Raw genomic sequence first — 20,244 nt, 5'->3', positions numbered from 1 at the left:
ATTTTTAATTTTATTAGTAGTAATGGGATGGAATGTAAAATGTTGTTGGTCAGGTAAAGGGTTCATTATGGAGTTGGGTACTGAGTTTGGGGAATTTAGTACATTAGGTGGTGGTCTTTCTTCAGTAAAAATTTCATTTAACTTATCGAGTTGTACGTCTGGCACATGAGGTTGTTGTGGAGGTTTTTTTATGCCTGAGGAAAAGCATGTTCCAAGCACTGCTAGAATTCATATTTGCAGTCATATTTTGTAAGTAAGTAAATATACGGTTTCTCACAAGCTGTTTAATTCGATTTCTAAGGACCCAATAATTTTCAAAGTCACTTTGGTCATGAGTTCGTTTAAAGCGTCAATAAAGTGTATCATGTTTTTAATTTCATTATTTAGCCAAGGACAAGATGGGTGAGTAAATTTTATCTGTCATTTAGGGGCATGTTTATCGTAGAGAGAGATTACAAGGGAGTTAAACTTGTCTACTTTTGCGTCTGTATCGTCCAATAGGATTATGTCATTCCACGGTAGATTGTAAGTGTCATGTCTTAACTCGTCCATATCAATGCATTTTTTGTTTCTGGAAATAACATACAGCCAGCTTTTGCTAATACCGAGAATATGGATATTATTTTCCCTCATAATGGCTTGAATTTCATTGAAGTGTACTACCAAGGAGAGTGCGTTGACATGGCAGCACTGTAAACAGTTGGTAGAGGGAGATAATGCCTATTTGAGGAGGAATGCCTGTGGTGAGAGGTGACGGGTGAGAGGGGGGAAGTTGCCATGGTCGGTGTCAGGTAAAGAGGTCTGGATCAGCTGAAAAATGGAATGTTTATGAAATAGTATAGCAGAAATAGCATGCATCTTACCTCGACATCCTGATAAATGCTCATACTGACCCCCCCACCTACACACTCACTCACTTTCTCTCTCTCTCTGTCACTCACTCTCTCCCTGACTCTCTCTCTCTCTCTCTCTCTCTCTCTCTCTCTTACAGAAACACTTATGAATAACAAACAAATACAACATCGAGCTGCATTGTTTCATATCAATTTCATATTATCAGTAAATTGCTGTAGGGCTTACTTATTTCTTACTTAATTTCCATTAAGAAGGTACCAGTAACTGAAGGTCAGAAACTGATCGATAAGGTCTAATTCTACAACACTGTTAACAAAGTAACCGATATGAGTAGCCTATTACACCACACAAGATACAAAGCATCAGTGTAGCTATAATACCGATTTCCAAAGTAAGTCCAGAAATGGAATGAAGATACTATACCTGCAACAGTTTCCACGTATAAAAGTGAGTTCATATTATGTCATGTTGTGTAAAATGTGTACATGCCATTCACAGATATCTAGTTCAGAGCTAAAATGGCATGGAACAGCCTGGGAAAGTACAGTGGCTGTAAACGGTTTAAGATTTTTCTTTCTATATGATATTCATGAAAAAAAAAAAAAAAAGAAAGGTCTACATCATTTCATTCCCAATGATAAAGCTTTCGTAGAAAAAAAAAAAAAAAAAAGAGATTGTACTTGCTGATGGTAACAGTCTAAGTAACATACTCTTCATAAAATATTAGAAATCATTATTAAGAAAGCCTTCAAATTTTGTACAAGAAGCACTTCCTTATTATAAATGAATCAGGAAGTTCACTAGGAACTAGGAACAATGTAATCAATAATTTCCTAAACAATAAGAACATTACTTAAATTATTGATGTTTGTTTTCTTCTCTTTTGGAGTTCTTCTAAAACCATATAATCTACAATGATGCATTCCAGTAATCCTATCGGCATTCAGACTGATGATTAACCAGAAAAAAAGCACACAAACAGTGCTTTACAATGCTGAAAGTGATTCCTGTTTCACCTCGAATATACGAATTTGGCTTCGCTTGTACAATGCAAAAGTGTTTGGTAGTGTGCAAAGGTTTGCAGTTCCCAGACCAACAGTGATGACATGTTTAGAGAAAAAAAATTAACATACAATAACTGAGTTCGTAAACATGAATGGAGTGAGTGGTTTTGTTTCCATCAAATCACTGATGAAATGCATCCATGGTAACTGCTGTTCACACAATGTAACAAAAACAATAGAATGTTATGGATTCAAAATTATCACACAACATGTTCAAATTTAATGTGCCTAGTGCTCTTACAAGCCTAGCTGAATGTGAATAAATAAATGTTCTATATTCAATAACCATCAGGTATGAGAATAAAATACAGCATGGTACTTAGAAAATTGTTCTTTCCAACTGACTTTTCACATGAATTGATGAGCTAAACATTACTCATGGCTTTGTACAAACTAAAATCAGTCAGTCACTAATGGCTAGAACAGTGTAAATCCAATTTTCCTTTAGCAGTCCGTAATAGAGAGCTGTGTAATAAGGAGCTGACCTACGTGGCTTCATTCCAATAAGACTGTCATAATCCTTATTTTGAAATGTTTCTAATTCTATATTTCTCCCCTGTTCACTGCAATATGTTTTGTTTACATTCTAGTAATACATGTTTTGTCCCTGTGTTTGGGCCATCTTCAGTAAAATAACTTTAAATTAAAACATCTCGAATAACATCGCAAAACGTTATGGTGACTGTGATACATTAAAACATTAAAAATTTTCTATGAATAAAAATGACTATGGTACATGAAAACATGTATGCAATTAAAATATTGTCCATTTCTTAACTAAATGTGGTATAAAATTATTTTTCAGTCATGTGGATGTTAAAATAAAACGTGATTGGTTAAACCATTAGAAACAGCCATATTATGAATCCATTTCTCTTGAGGTTATACTCCTTGCATTCTTGATGTTATTGATCATATGACATATTCATGATTGTGAGATCCACATAACAGAAAGGTACTATCATTCCTAAATAAATGGACTGAACCTGCCTTTCTCGGATATGTCCACTTCTGGCCACGTTGTGTTAACTGACACTTACAAAATGTATGTTTTCCTATAACTCGCAATTTTGGACCTCTTTTGACTGTAAACGGGTAACATGTTAACTGCACTGATTACTTCTATAGAAACTCCAGTGTATCCAGATATAATATATGTAGCTGCCGTAGCTGTCACCCATCAACTCATTGCTCAACCAACGTTTCAAGGGAGGTATCCCCACTCCTCCTCAAACCCATTAGTGAGAACTCACTGGACTCTTTGGGTATAACCCCATCAGTGCAGCTCAACCCATCCTGCAGCAGACCTGAGAGAACCAAACTGGAACTTCTTTTTAAATATTGTTAGACCATCCATCCATCTAGTTCCTATTCCTGTTCCTGTATCTTTACCTTGTGTTAGCTTCATGTTTGTACAGTATATTCATTCATACCTTTTTTAATGTTGTTTGTTATAAAAGAATCAGACATGGAGAGGAAATATTTCTCCATTTATGAAAAGAGAAAGCATAAGAAGAAGTCATTAGAAATCTTCACGAAAGAAAGGAGCATTAATCATATTCATAAAGAGAATGCAAGATGGTAAATTAGGCGAGAGTGTAAATGAACAATATTATAGTGATCCAGAGAATACTGTGAATGCCTGTAAAAATTCCTGATACTACTGAGTGTGGCACAAATCTATCAGTTTTAAATGGGAACAATGTGCCAGTTAATGATAGTGTTGTGGAACTATAGTGAAAAAATGTTCATCTATTAAACAAAAGAGCAAATATATATAAAACTAATGAAGCAGTAGAATTAACTCATCTTCAGTATGTATTAGATTCAAGTACATAATCCAGGAACCTTGGACAAAAGTTATAGACAATAATTTTGAATTTGGTTAGTCAAGGAAGACCCAACATATTTCTGCTAAGAGTTCGGTAACTTCCATCGATAAAGAAACCAGACATTGTTGTAGAGTATACCACTGCTTTTTCCAGCTTAAGCAAAAAAGTGAAACATAATTTATTATACTAAAAAAAAGAAAAAGATGCTGTATATTGCTTTTGTTGCAAATTGTTCAACTCCGGCTGTGGCTCCAAACAGGAAGTGGATATAGAGACTGGCAGGGACTCCAAAAGGCTCTCTCTAACCATGAACTGTCTCATAATCACATTGAACAAATGTGCAAATAAAGAGAATTCTCTGAAATAATTCAAAATTTAACACTGATGCACCAGGTAGCAAGAACAATTTTAAAGGAAGGAAATATATATATATATAAAATGCTTTTAAGTGACAATTTGGGGAGCCTTAGCAGAAGAAGTTGCTGCCATTTAAAAAATGAAGAAACATGCATGGTGGAATGAAGAGTGTGCCATAGCAATACTAGGCCAGTATAAACCTTGATTGAATGACCAGCAACAAAAAAAATGAAAGTTCTAGGGAAGAATTTTTTGCTAGTTGCTTTTACGTCGCACCGACACAGATAGGTCTTATGGCGACAATGGGACAGGAAAGGGCTAGGAGTGGGAAGGAAGCGGCCATGGCCTTAATTAAGGTACAGCCCCAGCATTTGCCTGGTGTGAAAATGGGAAACCACGGAAAACCATTTTCAGGCCTGCCGATAATGGGGTTCGAACCTACTATCTCCCAAATACTGGATACTGGCCGCACTTAAGCGACTGCAGCTATCGAGCTCGGTAGGGAAGAATTAATCAATGCTAGATGATTAACGGCCAAAGAAATCAGGAGGGTTAAAAGGAACCATCAGAAGGAAACAAAATCTATTGATGAAGCTTTCAATCGCCATAAACCAAGAGACTGTTATAGAACATTTAAACAATACCAAACAAATGATACTCCCCCTACTCTTCTTATGAAGGGTATGAACAGAAAGGTGGCCCATAATGATTATGACTAGAGCCCGGAAGTAAGGCAAAATGCCTTTTTTATCTGACAGGATATATTGAAGAATCAGATAGAGATAAATATGTTTTCATGCATTTAGGAAGTGTAGAGACATTATTTTTCCTTTTTTGCCTATTTTGGCTTCCGTTGCCTATTTTAAGATTTAAAGCCTGTTTTGATTGTTATGCAATTTTTTTTTTTTCTGCGATTTACACATTTTAAAAAGCACATAATGAATTTCCATACATTGAAGACAAAAAAGGTTGCACAAATTAAATTACATATTGCCGTCACAAATATCTATTTAGAATATTGTTCCCTGTAAATCGTTTGTTTTCAAGCATTTGAAAGCTTATTTTCTCAACCCATTCATTTAACCTCTGTAAATAGCAGAACCTTCATTAGTAAAAGGAATGCAGAAGCATAATCGTACGCCCACACAACATGGCGGGAATACGATAAGTCATAACTCCCAAATTAATAATAATACTAATAATATTAATGCAGGAGGTTGCACAGACAGCCAAGGAAACTCTATTCCTGAAATTATTAAAGACCTAATCAAAATTAAAAATGCATATCGTAAAAGATGGCAAAGATTTCGGGATCCAGCGGATAGAGTGGAATACCGCGAACTCGCTCAAGAAGTCCGTAAGCGATTACTAGAATGTAAGGTGGAAAGATGGGAGGAATTCTGCCGTACCCTCACTGAAAACGAATCAAAAGAATACAAGTTATTCAAACAAAAGTTGCTGACAATGAAGACCTAAGGGATCATAGATGCAGCCACTGCAATAGACCCCACAAATTAAAACCAAATGTAATGACTCCGATGAAAAGTCATTTGGAATCAAACTCTCATGATGAAAGCTGAGACCTATGGAGAATCTCTTTCAAAGAATTATTTGCTAAGTTGTATAAAATACCATCTTGCATATGACCTGTGGAATATGCCTCTTTCAAAGAAATGTTTACTGTATGGTGTAAAATATTATTGTAGAATATTTTATTTGTATTCCCTGGAAATGTAACTACTAGATTGTAAATTATTATTATTAATGTACTATTAAGAGCTTAGACTAGCGTCTGATTGAAGCGGAAATCAGCCTGACAGTTATTATGTATCAGTGTTATATATACTGTCATTGGGGTAAGCGTCCATGCTGTAAACAAAAAGTAAATAATTAAATAAATGAACAAATAAATAATCATGGGCCCTTTTACGTCCCACTAACATTTCAGTGGAGTATTTGATTGATTTCTTAATATAAGGGACATAGAATTTAACCTCAACACTGATGCGAGGTCATTATTTTTTTTTTAATACTTGCGGTCCTTACCAGTTCCCATGCTATTACCTTGCTGGGTAATTTGTTCAGCGCATAACACTTTTCTTGGAATATAACTGCAATGTAGGATCATTTAGTGACAAACACTTACACATTATAAAAAACACGCCAGCTAGCTAGAGCGACGCATCAAGTCGGCCGTGATGTTATTGAAGAGTTGGTCACACCAAGCCATGTAGGTAGCAGCACTATCGACTTCCTCGCTGAAAACAGAATGCTGTCCGGTATTGGTGCATTAAAGTATTTTTATACTGTATGTATTTACACAAAGAGAGGCACGAAAAACGCAACACTTCAATTTCTTTCACCCAAATTAATAATAATAATACTAATAATATTAATGCAGGAGGTTGCACAGACAGCCAAGGAAACTCTATCCCTGAAATTATTAAAGACCTAATCAAAATTAAAAATGCATATCGTGAAAGATGGCAAAGATTTCGGGATCCAGCGGATAGAGTGGATTACCGCGAACTCGCTCAAGAAGTCCGTAAGCGATTACTAGAATGTAAGGTGGAAAGATGGGAGGAATTCTGCTGTACCCTCACTGAAAAAGAATCAGATCACGAGTTTTGGAGGGTTACTCGTTCTCTGAATCGACACCCCCCCCCCCACCCAGGCGCGCAATTCATGGCCGCCACGGACTAGCATTCTCCCTTTACGATAAAACTGAGGCCTTCGCAGACACTATAGAAGGTCAAAGTGTACCACACGACCTCTCTGACGATGACAACGACGATAACGAACTACGGACCCGTGAGGTTACACAGAAAGGTCTCATCTTTTACACAACAATGGACGCCTGACAACGACGTATCTGACGTCACGCCTGCAGAGGTCCGCAGGGTTATAAAAAACTTAAATGAGAAGAAGTCTCCCGGGGATGATAGGGTTAGCAATAAAGAAATTAAATCACTGCCCTATAGAGCAGTCATCTTTTTGGCTACCATTATTTCAGCTTGTTTTAAACAGGGATACTTCCCCAAGGTTTGGAAGACAGACCGTGTGGTCCTCATTCCTAAACCGGGGAAGGATAGATTGTTCCCTCAAAATTATAGACCAATAACCCTGTTACCTCATATCTCCAAGATACTCGAGAGACTTTTTCTCAATCGCCTCACTGCTTGCCTGAACTTGCCCCTCTAGTGGCACTGCGCCTCGTGCAGTATGTCTGTAGATCATTCAATTTACTGCGTAGCGTGCCAGCGGTATTTTTCAACATTGAAAAGGCCTTTGACACCATCTGGCATGAAAATTTAGTAGTGGATCTCAATGTAATTCCAAATTATTTAATCAAAATTATTACTTCCTATCTAACCCATAGGAAATTGTACGTTACAGTAGACGGAGAGAATTCCACCCCTCAGAGGCTTCGAGCCGGAGTCCCTCAGGGTAGAAAAATTTCTTCGATACTCTACGCCCTATATGTGAATGATCTACCCCAGTGGCAGGGAGTAGAAATCCAGCAGTACGCTGATGATATAGCTGTTTATGCCTCTAGAAGGAGAAACAGAGATACCATCACCGCTCTGCAAACTTGGATCTCTCTGTTTGAGAAGTGGTGCCTTCGGAACAGAAGTAAAATAAGAGCTGGCAAGACCCAAGCAATTATTTTTTCTAGATGAAGGCCTAGCCTTGGTCATCTTCATTTAAACGATACCCCCCTGTCCTGGACCAATAAAATCAAGTATCTCGGCCTAACAATGGGCAGAAATCTTATCTGGAGAGGGAACATGGAACAGGCCCTGCAACGAGCATGGGCAGTGTGGCCAACCTGAAACCTCTTCTTTATAATAGATACATCTCAAACTCCATCAAGAGAAAGTTCTATTTAGCATGTCTCAGGCCCATACTGCTCTACAGGTGCAAGGCCTGGGGCTATATTCCCAAGACTCCACTTTCCAAATTAGAAATTTTCCAAAATAAAATACTGAGAAAAATGACAAGAGCCCCCATTCTGAGTTCTAATAGGAAGATACGCACAGAAGTCCATATTCCGACTATTAGGACTCAGATAAACAAGCTAACCAAGATGACCAAGGCTAGAATACTCCAAGCCCAGTCCACCGATCAGGGCATCTCGTTACTAAAGCAGGTCATTAGAACCAAGAAGCCTAATACTCGTTATAAGTACAGAGGCCCTTGGCTCTTATACGACCCGCCCTGAAAATATTTTCGGCCTATTCCAAATTTTAACCACCCATCCATTAAATACCTCTAAATTACCCCATGAAAAGCGCTGTTTGTTAAGAAGGCTCCTTCCTCTTTACCACCACTAAATTTTAGAAGCTTATATTTTTTTTTCCAAATTATTTTAGTGAAGAGGGGGTTTTCTCCTCTGACTTGTAGGTACTCCACCTACAAGACAGATCGCTTTTACCCCCGCCAGTGCAATGATTGAGATTTTCCGGCTCATCGGCTATTCCTAGGAAACAGATGAGTAAAAGGGCATAGTTTTCGCCCTGGGACTCTCCATTTCTTCGCCCACAACAACAACAACAACAACAAAAATAAAATAAAAAGTTACTTGGGCTCAACTATGAGTGAGGAATTTTTAAGAGGTTTTCCTGCCATACCTGTAGAAAGGCAGGTAGCTCAGTTCTTAGATTCTGATAAGGAAGTGAAGATGTTTGCTGCTCAGAAAGCAAGAAAAGTTCTTAAGAATATAGTGCCTATAAAATGGGATTTAGGCTCTTCATTTTTTAAAATTCAGCTTCTGCATGATGAAATTGATTTTAAATTGTGGTTTAGTAAGATTGAGCTAGTGTTTTGAGATTCGATTAAACAATATATGTTCTTTAAATATTTGAAAAATGTGTCATTAGACTGTTACATAATTTGTTTATATTCTGTTTGCTTGAGAAAATCAATACCATTATGGTGATTGCTAATATAAAGAAAACATGACATTAGTGCTTAAAACTTAGTTTATGGAATTACATTTCATCTGGAAAATTACATAACAATGCAAATGTCTGGTACTTTGAATAAATTAGGTTAGATAGAACTGAGATGACCCTATGGGACGCCCTAGAAGGTAGCTTGCAGATAGCCCCAACAATTCTGTAAACCTGCCTTGGATGGGAATAAGAAAGAATGTTAGAAATGTACGAATAACTTTCTTTTGTCACTTTAAAATATCACCAATGTGAGAATTTTTGTCAAAAATATTAGACCATACCAAAAGAATAATTTGAAAAAATGCAAAATATGCTGAACAAACACATAATTTAGTTACTACCTAGCCCGCCAGGTGGCCATGATCGTTAAGTCTATACAGTCTGACACCGTACCGTACTTAGCTGATTCGAATACCATCGATGGAAAAGAAATGTCACCAGAATGTTGGCTGGCAAGGTAAGAGAGATGGTGGTGTACAATTTATAATCACTAGAGTGCATGCCAGAAGCCTGGATTCAATTCCAAACCTCTGTACAGTGTTCGTATGGAGTGAGGGCATATGACACTGTCGATGGTGTTTCATCTATTGGATGGAGATGTTAAGCCTTGAGCAGACCCTTTGGTGTTATTCGAAAGGAGTAGGCTATGTAACGACACCAGATTTCACCCTCTCCCTACCCCATCATCATCATCATCATCAGCACCACCACCACCACCACCACCGCCACCCACATCCAGATATGCAGTTTGCCCATGGGTGTCAGCCTGCACCAGGCAAACCGAACATGTTCTTGGATACTCCCGGCATTAAAAGCCATACAATAAATAAAATGTAAATAATAAAAAAATTAAGTTACTTCATATTTCAGATAAAAATAAAGTAAACTCGTATCCTCATCCCGAGGGGGTGCAGCTCTTTTCAGGCACACCCCCATTGGAGACGAGCTGCATATATCATTTTAACCATATACCAGCCCTCCTGCCATTCTTAAATTTTTGGCAGTACCAGAAATTGAACCTGGGGCTCCGAGGATGGCAGCTAATAGTGCTAACCATTATGCTATGGAGGCGGACATGTTTCAGATGATGGAGTGACAAATTACATTTCAGATCACAATTGCTATTCATACAATTAATTGTAAATTAGCAAATCTGTGTTCCTCTTGTCTCGTCTTTTATTCATGATGAAATTGCTTATTGAACCACAGAGGATTTTCCAAGTTGTTGTGTTTATTATGATAATAATACTTTATTAATGGTATGGCTACTGGTTTCAAAACTTTACCATTGGAGTGACGATATGAATAGAGGAAATAGAGATAATCTGACACAAATATGATAAATGTGATATTCCCATGTCAGCTATAGATCTTCTTCTTCTTTCCCTTTGTGCCGTTAGGCGTCGGGACATTTCAGCCATTTACTAAAGTTTCTTCTGTCGTGCGCCATTCTCTGAACCTCACCCAGGGTCTTCCCTCGTTTCCTGCTCAGTCCCAAGATGTACCATTCAATCCGTGGCCTCACTCATGTTCTCCTTCCTGTTGGTCTGGCTCGCCACACCTGCTTCGCTTTCCTTTCATCTTCCATTCTTTCTAGGTGACCAATCCAGCCCACTCCTTTCCTCTCAATGACATCCATTATTGGCTCCTGCTGAAGCTCATCTCTTACTGTGGTGTTTCTAATGTGGTCTCTTCGAGTTTTCCCGGCAACTTTCCGTAAATATCTCATCTCAGCGGCAACCAGACGGCTCTCCAGTTTTTTATGCACTATCCAACTCTCTGCACCATACAGGAGGGTTGGCAGGTACACAGCCATGATATACCCGCATTTTTGAGTTTCTAATAATTTCTTTCTTCCCTATGATTGTGTTGCTTATACCATAGTAAACTTGATTAGCTTTTCTAATTCTGTTGTTTATTTCTGCCTCTAATTTTTGTCCTCTCTGAAAATGGTGCCCAGATACTCAATTTGTTCTACTTGCTCAATATCCTCATTGTTCCACTTGATTTGAAGCTGTACTTTTTCTACTTTGCTGAACTGCATGACCTTGGTTTTGCTCGCATTCACTTCCATCCCATGGTCCTGGAAGGCATAAGCCCATTCAGTAAGAGCCTGTTAGAGATACTCCTCTTTTCCAGCCAAAATCAGAATGTCGTCTGCATAGACCAGGGATTGGACATATATTGGTCTCATGTTCCAGTTGCCAACCTTAATTCTTTTAGTTCTTCTTTTACACTGCTTAATGACTTGGTTCTCAGTCACTACTGATCTGCATTTAGGGCAGTCGCCCAGGTGGCAGGTTCCCTATCTGTTGTTTTACTAGCCTTTTCTTAAATGATTGCAAAGAAATTGGAAATTTATTGAACATCTCCCTTGGTAAGTTATTCCAATTCCTAACTCCCCTTCCTATAAACGAATATTTATAATTATTTTATTAACGCTGAATGTAATGGTAGTTTAGAGGAAGGCCTAAAATTTAATTCTCAAATATTTATATTATTAGTGGTCGTATCGATAAATACTACATAACCAAAGTTATATAGAATTAAATTTCTGATTATTTATGTCATACATTTTTACCGTACCGGCTATGGTAACACCGATATTCATGAATTTGTAGTTTTGTTGCTTGGTCCATTTCAACACCGAGCCACAAGAAAATGGGTTGACAGAATTTAATGAAAATCGGTATATGGAGTTGGGAAATAAGAAACTACAGTCTATGCTATAAATAATTTTATTCACCCTGGATAAAATTGTTGTTTAGGTGAAGGCACCTAAAATTTGTCAATCACTCAACCAATCACTACTAATGAAGATCACAAAGAGAAGAGGACTCAAGCTGTCACCCTGCTTTACTCCCTTCACAATTTCAAATTCCCTAGAGCATTCACCAGCTATTCTTACCACTCCTTGGACTCTATTGTACATGCTCCTAATGTGGCATAACAGAGTCTTGGTTACCTTTTCGTCTTCAAGTGCTGCCCAAAGCTGTCCCCTGGGGACTGAGTCAAATGCGGCCTTTAGGTCGACAAATGCAGCTAGAACATCCTTCCCTCGACTAAGTCGTTTCTCTATAACAGTTTTTAGTGTGTATATATGGTCGTGTGTTTGTCGACTTGGCCTGCAAGCACACTGTTCTTCTTCCAACTTTTCCTCTACTTCTTGTCTCAGCCTCCTCTCCAATATGCGAGAGTATATCTTTCTGGCCACACTGGAAAGACAAATTGCTCGATAGTTTGCACAGTCCAGAGTGCTGCCCTTTTTATGGATAGGAACAATCCAATCCTTTGGAATCTTCTGAATGCTCCATGCTTGTTGACATATCCTTGTCATACATTTCACCACAGCCTCTCCTCCATACTTCATCAATTCCGGTGAAATTCCATCCCAACCAGCTGCCTTGTCCACCTTCATTTCAGTGATAGCCTCTCTTACTTCACTCTGCATAATTGTCTCCCCTTCTTCTAGTTCTTCTTCTGCCCCATTACCGGCGTCATCTTGTAAATTCTGGTCTGTGTGGAACACATCCTCATAGTACGTGCTCCATGTATCAAGGATGTCCCATGGCCTCGTTTGAATCTTCTGGTTCCTGTCTTTAATTTTCCTGATTCTCTTTCCAGTTTTGCCTTGGAGGGATCTTAGTATCTTCCAAAACTTCTTCTGATTATTTCTATATTCTGATTCCATTTCCTCACCAAATTCCTGCCAGTTCCTTTCTTGCCGCTTTGCTTCATTACGTGCTTCAACATAGTTCCTCCAGTCCTCTACTCTACCCTTCTTGTTGTAAATATCAGATAACAACATTGTAAATGTATTGAAAAGGTGGAACCTACTATAAGCTTATTTAATTGTGTACTCCTTCCAAGCTACCTTTTTCCTCCTTACAACTTCCTTGACTTCCTCAGTCCACCACTTTGTTCGTTTCCTTCATGTGTTTACTGTAGTTTTCCCACAGACCTCTTCTGCTACTTTGATAATATTCATCTTAAATTCACTCCATCTCTCTTCTAAGTTCCAACCTCTCTCAGGTTCTTCTCTTTCTGTTTCCTGAAGTATTTCCCCCAACTTCTGAACATAATTCTGCCTTACCTCTTCCTCTCTAAATGCAGAAATTCTTATTTTCTCAAATCGAAGATGAGAGGGTGTGGGTGTAGCCTTGAACCTTGTTTTCATAACCAGAAGCCTATGTTCTATACTTATTTCTGCACTGCGGAAGACCCTTACATCTAGTGCTAAATAAGTCATGTTTTTAGTGTAACAAAAGTAGTCAATGCAACTCTTTGCTCCTCGGCCTAGTGCCTCAAAATTTATTTTATGGATACTTTTATGGAGGAAGAAGGTGTTGCCAATCCTTAGCTCATTATCAATACAGAATTCCAGCATTCTTTCACCATTGGTATTGATGGTTCGTTCTGCTCCATGTTGGCCCATACATCCCCTCGACGTAACCTATTTCCGATCCTAGCATTCTAGTCCCCCATCACAATAACATGTCTACTTCTTTCCCTGGTTTTGTCTATAGCTTTTTGCATTTGAACATAAGATTGCTCCTTATCTACTTCTTGCATATCTTCAGTGGGGGCATAGATCTGCACTAGCATAATACTTTCTTCTAGTTCCACATCCACTGTGATAAGTCTGGAGTTAATAGGTTCCCATCCTGTCACTTTGTTTTCCACTGCTTCGGACATAATGATGGCCACATCTTCTTTTGCCCATTCATTCCTGCTGGCTCCTGGGTATCTCATTACATATTCCTTATCCAAATTTATTTGGCCATTACCTTTTCTCTTGGTTTCACTGACTCCAAGTATGGCAAGCTTGTACTTTTCCCTTGTTATCCGTCCAGCTACTCTCATGTTTCTCTGAATAGTTAATTTCGCTCCACATGGGTTATTAGCCCTACGGAAGCTAGCATTATGAGGGAGCTGCCCTCTTAGCTATCATGCCAGCCGTTTTCTGTCAGGGTAACTTCCCTTAGCCTTTGGGGTCCACTCCCTATCTGCAAGGCAGCAGTTTGGGGTTCGCAGTTCCTCTGCCTACTCTGCCGTTGAGGTGTTTACAAGGTTCCTTCTTCTGCCTTCGTAGCCATTGACTGCCAACTTCTGATGAATGTAGTGCCATTTCCTGCAAAAAGGCTTCATCTGGCCTCCAAAAGGGGAACTCCTCCGCCCGTAGCTGTTGGCCCCCCTTCTGGTTGTCAGGTTTGGTAATGGCCACCTGACCCTCAGCCAGACAGTCGCAGGTTGTACTGTCTACTGTCACATACAGTAGCAGGATATTCCTGACCTGACTGGACAGCTATAGATCAAGATATAGAATAATGAACAAATTCATTAAGTTAGAAGTGTTAATGAGAACATCTAGTAGTAAGTTTCTTTCTTCATTTCTATGACTGCTGAGGTTATCAAACAGAAGGAGAATAAGTGTTTATTCCTCTGGCTGTGTGCATGCAAACAGAGACAGACAGCAATCTGTTTATCAGCTTTTGCTGACAAAGCCATGTTATGTCATGGTTGCAGTGGCGGCTGATGGTTCAAAAGTTCAGTGATGCACAATTTTTACCATTGATATAATATGATTACAGGCTAAGTTTCAAATCCAGATACATCAACAATACTTTTTATTATTAAAAATAAAACAAACATTTTACATTTCTATTTTCAGGAATATTACTACAACCCAGTAACATTTTTTCATTTAAAAACTCTTTTACCATATTGAAATGAAACACTTTGAGGTAGCCTAATTCCGGTATTGAATCTGGTTTCAAAATTAAATGTTGCGTGAGCCTGCCCATTCATTTCACCTCAGATTTTTCTTCAGCAGTCCGTTGCGGAAACTGCACCAAATTCATGATCTGGCAAAATACCACTAACTGAAATGAAATGGCGTATGGCTTTTAGTGCCGGGAGATCCCAGGACGGGTTCGGCTCACCAGGTGCAGGTCTTTTGATTTGACACCCGTAGGTGACCTGCGTGTCGTGATGAGGATGATATGATGATGAAGACAACACATACACCCAGCCCCCGTGCCAGGGAAATTAACCAATGATGGTTAAAATTCCCGACCTTGCCGGGAATCGAACCCGGGACCCCTGTGGCCAAAGGCCAGCACGCTAACCATTTAGCCATGGAGCCAGACACCACTAACTGATAAAAACGCACAATTATAAAAACACACACGCTGACACAAATGTTTACACAGTGAAATCAATAAGCTACTTAGCTTGTACGCACATAACAAAGCTCACAACTATACCGAAAGAAATGGCCGATTTATTTTCAAATTTAAAGCCATTAGTTATATATCCAGAAGATGAACTTCCATCCAATGTCGCTAAGTGACATTCCTGTTCTATAGCAGACTCTCACATTGAGCGCCAACGGTCTTTAGCAACTTTGCTAGTAGTTGGTTACATAGGAGCACGACCGACTGGATCCCTCGCTGTGCTGCAAGGAGCTAGCAAGAGCGACGCATCAAGTCGGCCGTGGTAGAAAGAGCCAGGTTGATAAACCTCCATTTAAGCAATGTATAAGAAGCCACGCCTATCTTTTCCTCTCCCCACGCACCCCTCTAGCAGCCTAAAAGCACCCCTCGATCAGCCCCACGCACCCCTCTGGCAGCCCAGGTTTCATCCTACCTCAGGTTGACTCTCTGCTGCAAACTTTTTGGCTCCTGCTGTGAACATCTAAGAGTACCGCCTTTAGTCTCCTGTAGTCAATATTTGCTCTTTCAAGCTCTTGAAAGGTTTGTCTTGTTGAATGAAAATACAGTAGTTGAGTAATCCAAATTGTAAAACTTTACCTAAAATAAATATAAAAAATTAATGGGGGTAGCGTAAACCTGAAATCTTATGGAGAAACCACCCCTGCATGGTTGTAGATATTTACATGATTTACTAGACTTCATGTTGTAATTTTAACAAGTATAAAGGATTTTTGCAAAAGTGTAAAAATGTAATTTTACAGCACGGAGAAAAAGAAAACTTGTGATTGCATATTCACTCCCACTTAGTTGAAACAGATGCAAGTTAGTGATTTTTCTGACCTGTTTATAATGATACAGTACCAGTATCAATCAATCAATCAATCAATCAATCAATCAATCAATACTGATCTGCATTTAGGGCAGTCGCCCAGGTGGCAGATTCCCTATCTGTTGCTTTCCTAGCCTTTTCCTAAATGATTTCAAAGAAATTGGAAATTTATCGAACATCTCCCTTGGTAAGTTATTCCAATCCCTAACTCCCCTTCCTATAAATGAATATTTGCCCAGTTTGTCCTCTTGAATTCCAACTTTATCTTCATATTGTGATCTTTCCTACTTTTATAAACGCCATTCAAACTTATTCATCTACTAATGTCATTCCACGCCATCACTCCGCTGACAGCTCTGAACATACCTCTTAGTCGAGCAGCTCTTCTTCTTTCTCTCAATTCTTCCCAACCCAAACATTGCAACATTTTTGTAACGCTACTCTTTTGTCGGAAATCACCCAGAACAAATCGAGCTGCTTTTCTTTGGATTTTTTCCAGTTCTTGAATTAGATAATCCTGGTAAGGGTCCCATACACTAGAACCATATTTTAGTCGGGATCTTACCAGAGATTTATATGCCCTCTCCTTTACATCCTTACTACAACCCCTAAACACCCACATAACCATGTGCAGAGATCTGTACCCTTTATTTACATTCCCATTTATGTGATTACCCCAATGAAGATCTTTCCTTATATTAACACCTAGATACTTACAATGATCTCCAAAAGGAACTTTCACCCCATCAACGGAGTAATTAAAACTGAGAGGACTTTTCCTATTTGTGAAACTCACAACCTGACTTTTAACCCTGTTTATCAACATACTATTGCCTGCTGTCTATCTCACAACATTTTCGAGGTCACGTTGCAGTTGCTCACAATCTTGTAACTTATTTATCACTCTATAGAGAATAACATCATCCGCAAAAAGCCTTACCTCCGATTCCACTCCTTTACTCATATCATTTATATATATAAGAAAACATAAAGGTCCGATAATACTGCCTTGAGGAATTCCCCTCTTAATTATTACAGGGTCAGATAAAGCTTCACCTACTCTAATTCTCTGAGATCTATTTTCTAGAAATATAGCAACCCATTCAGTCACTCTTTTGTCTAGTCCAGTTGCACTCATTTTTGCCAGTAGTCTCCCATGATCCACCCTATCAAATGCTTTAGACAGGTCAATCGCGATACAGTCCATTTGACCTCCAGAATCCAAGATATCTGCTATTTCTTGCTGGAATCCTACAAGTTGAGCTTCAGTGGAATAACCTTTCCTAAAACCGAATTGCCTTCTATCGAACCAGTTATTAATTTCACAAACATGTCTAATATAATCAGAAAGAATGCATTCCCAAAGTTTACATACAATGCATGTCAAACTTACTGGCCTGTAATTTTCAGCTTTATGTTTATCACCCTTTCCTTTATACACAGGGGCTACTATAGCAACTCTCCATTCATCTGGTGTAGCTCCTCCGACCAAACAATAATCAAATAAGTACTTCAGATATGGTACTATATCCCAACCCATTGTCTTTAGTATATCCCCAGAAATCTGATCAATTCCAGCTGCTTTTCTAGTTTTCAACTTTTGTATCTTATTGTAAATGTCATTGTTATCATATGTAAATTTTATTACTTCTTTGGCCTTAAGCTCCTCCGCTATCTCGACATTATCCTTGTAACCAACAATCTTTACATACTGCTGACTGAATACTTCTGCCTTTTGAAGATCCTCACATACACACTCCCCTTGTTCATTAATTATTCCTGGAATGTCCTTCTTGGAACCTGTTTCTGCCTTAAAATACCTATACATACTCTTCCATTTTTCACTAAAATTCGTATGACTGCCAATTATGCTTGCCATCATGTTATCCTTAGCTGCCTTCTTTGCTAGATTCAATTTTCTAGTAAGTTCCTTCAATTTCTCCTTACTTCCACAGCCATCTCTAACTGTATTTCTTTCCAGTCTGCACCTCCTTCTTAGTCTCTTTATTTCTCTATTATAATAAGTATCCCTTAGTGGGAGCATATACTCCAAAAAAGGCTTGTAACATCGCTATGGTGACAAATTCCATTTCAGATCACAATTGCTATTCATACAAATAATTGTAAATTAGCAAATCATTTATTATGATAATAATACTTTATTAACGGTACAGCTACTGGTTATGCAACTTTACCATTGGAGTGACGATATGAATAGAGGACACTTGCCAGATATCCTCCTTATCATTTATCTAACACATATTAAATTATGTCACAGTCTTCTTGTTAGTTGTTGGTGTAGTAAATAAAGAGTGAAACAAAAGCCTCTTTGGACTGCTTCTCAGTCTCCCTTTATCAACGGGATTAATTCCTTTTGGTGGACAGAGGTTTTGCTTATCAATAAATACTTTCAAGAACATTGTACATACAGCTTTAGTTTTTCTCATTCATATCTATCTACCTAATATTCAATATACTGAAGTCATACAGCCAATTTTGTGTTGTAGAGGTAGTGTGGCTGCCTCTTACCTTCAGGTCCTGGGTTTTATTCCTAGCCAGTCCAAGGATTTTAATTCTGCACCAAGGGCTGAACTCTTTGGGTTGAACCAGGCCAGTTGCAAAATACTTGATTGGATGACCAAGTCATCATAAACTTAGGCCATCCTGCCATAAAATAATATTTACATACCACTACTGGTACTTCAAATTTTCTGATGCAGTTTTAATTGAATGTGATGTGTTGAAGGCTTCAGTTCCAACAAAAATTGGTTGGAAAATCAATTTAGACATCAGAACATCACACTGCATGCCTATCTTTGTTGTAAAGGCTGTCCACAGCATGACAAAATAAGTGATTTTGAACAGTGATCTGGCAGTTTCTTTGTTTATGTTAATAAATTATTATACTAATAGCATGCACATTTATATATGGACTAGCTCTTGTGTACCCTTCTTTAACAGGTTAGTGTCTGTAATTGCAACAGCAATGCCATCTAATAGAGATGAGTGGAAACAGAAGAGACAAAACACATTTCACCATAACAGCAACAGTCAATCAGTGGAATGTTATTGTTGATTCCATGAAAGAAGTTGCTGAACTCACTGTTAGTCTCTCTGTCTGAGAGACAGTATTCTTGAGGTTAGAAATGTCATTTCTCAGCTCCCACTGCATGGATTAAGATAAAACCAACAGCAGGAAACATCTTGATGTCTCTAATTTAAGAATAGCAAGGTTTGAAACACACAGATTAGTTAGTAGTTTTTAGGTTTATTCAATTCAAATAGAACAACACACAGCAAAACTTCCATAAAGTATGGATATCATCTCCGTATTGTGTGTAGGCCTTCTATCACCTCTCTTAAAATAGTGACCATAAAAAAATGAATGTACAGATAGACACTACATTCTTATTAAATTACTAAGATGACCCAAGATTTCATTCTAGGCTTCATATACTAAATTTTATTCCATTAAAAAAATACAGATTTATTCAAATCCTAATATTTTCATATATTCATATTAGAATGTTGTTTAACCCTAGAACACTAACCATAGTTTGCCACACATTATTACTAACCCTTCGTAAATTTGACTACTCCAATTTATAATTGTTATATTTTCTATGTAACAGCTTATATTTGGCAAGATTTTGGTTATTTAGGGTTCCTATAGTGTTGTAAACTTAACATGAATCAAAATACCTAGATATTAAATAATTTTATGTGATTATTTATTAAACATAGAAAACTTGACACAAAAAATATTAAATGAACACGTTTTATAAGAAATGAATTTTATAACACCACATATTCAAATAACCCCTTAAAATTATGAATGTGGGTTATTTACATTGCAAAGAAACCAAAACTACCAGAAAATAAATAAAATAAGTATAAATATAAAAAAGGCATGAAGACACATTATACTTATAAGTTCACACTATCACTAACCGTTCATCAATATGATGACACCCACCCAATTATTACAAGAATGAGCAAAGATATCAACAATCGTGCATGCCACAGTCAATAACTTCTCGAAAAAATCAGCTACACAAAATGATGGCAGGCATGCATGCACGGAAGGCAATAAACTATACCGTTCTGCTACCTACCGTCGTAAAATTTACAAAGGGT

General features: G+C 38.1%; 1 protein-coding gene across 3 annotated transcripts in view; it reads left to right on the top strand.

The window, feature by feature from the left end:
* LOC136877414 (uncharacterized) overlaps positions 1-20,244 on the top strand; it is a 59,173-nt gene that overhangs the window by 14,117 nt on the left and 24,812 nt on the right. The gene's annotated exons all lie outside the window — the stretch shown is intronic.

The sequence above is a fragment of the Anabrus simplex genome, chromosome 7 (genome assembly GCF_040414725.1).
Source record: "Anabrus simplex isolate iqAnaSimp1 chromosome 7, ASM4041472v1, whole genome shotgun sequence".
NCBI classification, from domain to species: Eukaryota; Metazoa; Arthropoda; class Insecta; order Orthoptera; family Tettigoniidae; genus Anabrus; species Anabrus simplex.
This window is presented reverse-complemented; position numbering and strand designations above follow the sequence as displayed.